This window comes from Arachis stenosperma, chromosome 9, assembly GCF_014773155.1.
Source record: "Arachis stenosperma cultivar V10309 chromosome 9, arast.V10309.gnm1.PFL2, whole genome shotgun sequence".
NCBI lineage: Eukaryota > Viridiplantae > Streptophyta > Magnoliopsida > Fabales > Fabaceae > Arachis > Arachis stenosperma.
Window position 1 is genome coordinate 107,482,288 of NC_080385.1, and position 4,524 is coordinate 107,486,811.

The following is a 4,524-nucleotide window of genomic DNA, read 5'->3' on the forward strand; positions in this document are numbered from 1 at the left end:
AAGCTTAGAGTGGAAGTCCAAACCTTCAGACAGAAGGATGGAGAATCCCTCTATGAAGCTTGGGAAAGATACAAACAATTGATCAGAAAATGTCCTTCTGACATGCTTTCTGAATGGAGCATCATAGGTATTTTCTATGATGGTCTGTCTGAACTATCCAAGATGTCTTTGGATAGCTCTGCTGGAGGATCTCTTCATCTGAAGAAGACGCCTACAGAAGCTCAAGAGCTAATTGAAATGGTTGCAAATAACCAATTCATGTACACTTCTGAAAGGAATCCTGTGAACAATGGGACAAGTCAGAAGAAAGGAGTTCTTGAGATTGATACTCTGAATGCCATTCTGGCTCAAAACAAAAATATTGACTCAACAAGTCAATCTGATTTCTCAAAGTCTGTTTGGAATGCAAAATGCACCTGGCAGTACTAAGGATGCTTCATCTGAAGAAGAAGCTTATGATTCTGAGAACCCTTCAATGAAAGAGGTGAATTACCTAGGAGAACCCTATGGAAACACATATAATTCTTCATGGAGAAATCACCGAAATTTCTCATGGAAGAATCAACAGAGACCTCAACAAGGTTTTAACAACAATAATGGTGGAAGAAACAGGTTTAGCAATGGCAAGCCTTTTCCATCATCTTCTCAGCAACAGATAGAGAATTCTAAGCAGAACCACTCTGACTTAGCAACCATGGTCTCTGATCTAATCAAAACCACTCAAAGTTTCATGAATGAAACAAGTTCCTCCATTAGGAATTTGGAGGCACAAGTGGGACAGCTGAGCAAGAAAATTACTGAACTTCCTCCTAGTACTCTTCCAAGCAATACAGAAGAAAATCCAAAAGGAGAGTGCAAGGCCATCAACATGGCCGAATTTGGAGAGGAAGGAGAGGAAGTGAACGCCACTGAGGAAGACCTCAATGGACGTCCACTAGCCTCCACTGAGTTCCCCAATGAGGAACCATGGGAATCTGAGGCTCAAATTGAGACCATAGAGATTCCATTGGACTTACTTCTGCCTTTCATGAGCTCTGATGAGTATTCTTCTTCTGAAGAGGAAGAGTATGTCACTGAAGAGCAAGTTGCTAAATACCTTGGAGCAATCATGAAGCTAAATGACAAGTTATTTGGAAATGAGACTTGGGAGGATGAACTCCCTTTGCTCACCAAAGAATTGGATGACTTGTCTAGGTAGAAATTACCTCAAAAGAGGCAGGACCCTGGGAAGTTTTCAATACCTTGTACCATAGGCATCATGACCTTCAAGAAGGCTCTGTGTGACTTAGGGTCAAGTGTAAACCTCATGCCTCTCTCTGTAATGGAGAAGCTAGGGATCTTTGAGGTACAAGCTGCAAGAATCTCACTAGAGATGGCAGACAATTCAAGAAAACAAGCTTATGGACTTGTAGAAGATGTTCTGGTAAAGATTGAAGACCATTACATCCCTGCTGATTTCATAGTCCTAGAGACTGGGAAGTGCATGGATGAATCTATCATCCTTGGCAGACCCTTCCTAGCCACAGCAAAGGCTGTGATTGATGTTGATGGAGGTGAACTGATCATTCAAGTGAATGAAGAATCCTTTGTGTTTAAGGCTCAAGGATATCCCTCTGTCACCATGGAGAGGAAGCATGAAGAGCTTCTCTCAAATCAGAGTCAAACAGAGCCCCCACAGTCAAACTCTAAGTTTGGTGTTGGGAGGCCACAACCAAACTCTAAGTTTGGTGTTGAACCCCCACATTCAAACTCTAAGTTTGGTGTTGGGAGGTTCCAACATTGCTCTGAGAAAATATGAGGCTCCATGAGAGCCCTCTGTCGAGCTACTGACATTAAAGAAGCGCTTGTTGGGAGGCAACCCAATGTTATATTTTATCTACTTTCTTTTGTTATTTTATGTTTTTCGTAGGTTGATGATCATGAGAAGTCACAAAATCAATTGAAAAAGCAAAAACAGAATGAAAAACAGGAAGAAAAACAGCACACCCTGGAGGAAGAACCTACTAGCGTTTAAACGCCAGTAAGGCTAGCAGGTGGGCGTTTAACGCCCAGTCTGGCACCATTCTGGGCGTTTAACGCCAGAAAGGGGCACCAGACTGGCGTTAAACGCCAGGAAGGGGCAAGAACCTGGCGTTAAACGCCAGAAATGGGCACCAGCCCGGCGTTTAACGCCAGAATTGGCTCAAAACGTGATTTTGCATGCCATTTGGTACAGGGATGACTTTTCCTTGACACCTCAGGATCTGTGAACCCCACAGGATCCCCACCTACCCCACCACCCTCTTTCTTCTTCACCTATCAAATCCCATCTTCTCTTCACCACTCACATCCATCCTTCATAAAACCCCACCTACCTCACCCTTCAAATTCAAACCACTTTCCCTCCCACACCCACCCATACATGACCGAACCATGAGCCCCCCCTCTCCTATATAAACCCTTCTTCACTCCTTCATTTTCACACAACCTAAACACCACTTCTCTCCCTCTTTGGCCGAACACAAAGCCATCCCCTTCTTCCTCATTTCTTCTTCTTCTACTCTTTTCTTTCTTCTTTTGCTCGAGGACTAGCAAACCTTTTAAGTTTGGTGTGGTAAAAGCATTGTTTTTTGTTTTTCCATAACCATTTATGGCATCCAAGGCCGGAGAAACCTCTAGAAAGAGGAAAGGGAAGGCAAAAGCTTTCACCTCCGAGTCATGGGAGATGGAGAGATTCATCTCAAGGGTGCATCAAGACCACTTCTATGAAGTTGTGGCCATGAAGAAGGTGATCCATGAGGTCCCTTTCAAACTCAAAAAGGGTCAACTTTGATCAAAGGTTAGACCAAGTCCTCACAGACATTTGTGAAGAGGGCGTTCAATGACAGAGAGATTCAAGAGGGAAGCCGGTTCAACTAAGAAGGCATGACCTCAAGCCCATCACCAAGAAAAGGATGGAGCAAATAAGAGATCCCACTCATCATGAAATCCCTGAGATACCTCAAGGGATGCACTTTCCTCCATAAGACTATTGGGAGCAACTAAACACCTCCCTAGGAGAACTGAGTTCCAACATGGGACAACTAAGGGTGGAGCACCAAGAACACTCTATTCTCCTCCATGAAATTAGAGAAGATCAAAGAATCATGAGAGAGGAGCAACAAAGACAAGGAAGAGACATTGAGGAGCTCAAGCACTCTATAAGACCTTCAAGAGGAAGAACAAGCCGCCATCACTAAGGTGGACCCGTTCTTTAATCTCTTTGTTCTTTATTTTCTTGTTTTTCGAAAATTTATGCTTTATGTTTGTCCATGTTTGTGTCTTGTGATCATTAGTGTCTTAGTGTCTATGCCTTAAAGTTATGAATGTCCTATGAATCCATCACCTCTCTTAAATAAAAAAAAAGTGTTCTTAATTGAAAAAGAAAAAGAATTGCATGAATTTTGAATTTTATAACAGTTTAATTATTTTAATGTGGTGGCAATACTTTTTGTTTTCTGAATGTATGCTTAAACAGTGCATATGTCTTTTGAATTTGTGGTTCATGAATGTTGGCTCTTGAAAGAATGATGAAAAAGGAGACATATTACTGAGGATCTGAAAAATCATAAAAATGATTCTTGAAGTAAGAAAAAGCAGTGAACACAAAAAAAAACGAAAAAGAAAGAAAAAGAAAGAAATAAAGTTGTGATCCAAGGCAAAAAGAGTGTGCTCAAGAACCCTGGACACCTCTAATTGGGGACTTTAGCAAAGCTGAGTCACAATCTGAAAAGGTTCACCCAATTATGTGTTTGTGGCATGTATGTATCCGGTGGTAATACTGGAAGACAGAGTGCTTTGGGCCACAGCCAAGACTCAATAAGTAGCTGTGTTCAAGAATCATCATACTTAACTAGGAGAATCAATAACACTATCTGGATTTTGAGTTCCTAAAGAAGCCAATCATTCTGAATTTCAAAGGATAGAGTGAGATGCCAAAACTATTCAGAAGCAAAAAGCTAAAAATCCCGCTCATCTAATTGATACTGATCTTCATAGATGTTTTTAGAATTCATTGCATATTCTCTTCTTTTTATCTTATTTGATTTTCAGTTGCTTGGGGACAAGCAACAATTTAAGTTTGGTGTTGTGATGAGCGGATAATTTGTACGCTTTTTGGCATTGTTTTTAGTATGTTTTTAGTAGTTTGAGTTGAGTTTTTAGTATATTTTTATTAGTTTTTAGTTAAAATTCACTTTTCTGGACTTTACTATGAGTTTGTGTGTTTTTCTGTGATTTCAGGTATTTTCTGGCTGAAATTGAGGGACCTGAGCAAAAATCTGATCCAGAGACTGAAAAGGACTGCAGATGCTGTTGGATTCTGACCTCCTTGCACTCGAAGTGGATTTTCTGGAGCTACAGAAACCCAATTGGCGCGCTCTCAACGGCGTTGGAAAGTAGACATCCTGGGCTTTCCAGAAATATATGATAGTTTATACTTTGCCCAAGATTTGATGGCCCAAACCGGCGTTCAAAGTCACCTTCAGATTTCCCAGCGTTAAACGC

General features: G+C 41.2%; 1 non-coding gene across 1 annotated transcript; it reads right to left on the reverse strand.

Annotated features, from left to right (window-relative positions):
- LOC130953874 (small nucleolar RNA R71) lies at window positions 1-108 on the reverse strand. Its single transcript, XR_009076034.1, has one exon. It is a non-coding gene; the product is annotated as a small nucleolar RNA R71 (small nucleolar RNA).
- Between the last annotated feature and the right edge of the window lie 4,416 nt (window positions 109-4,524).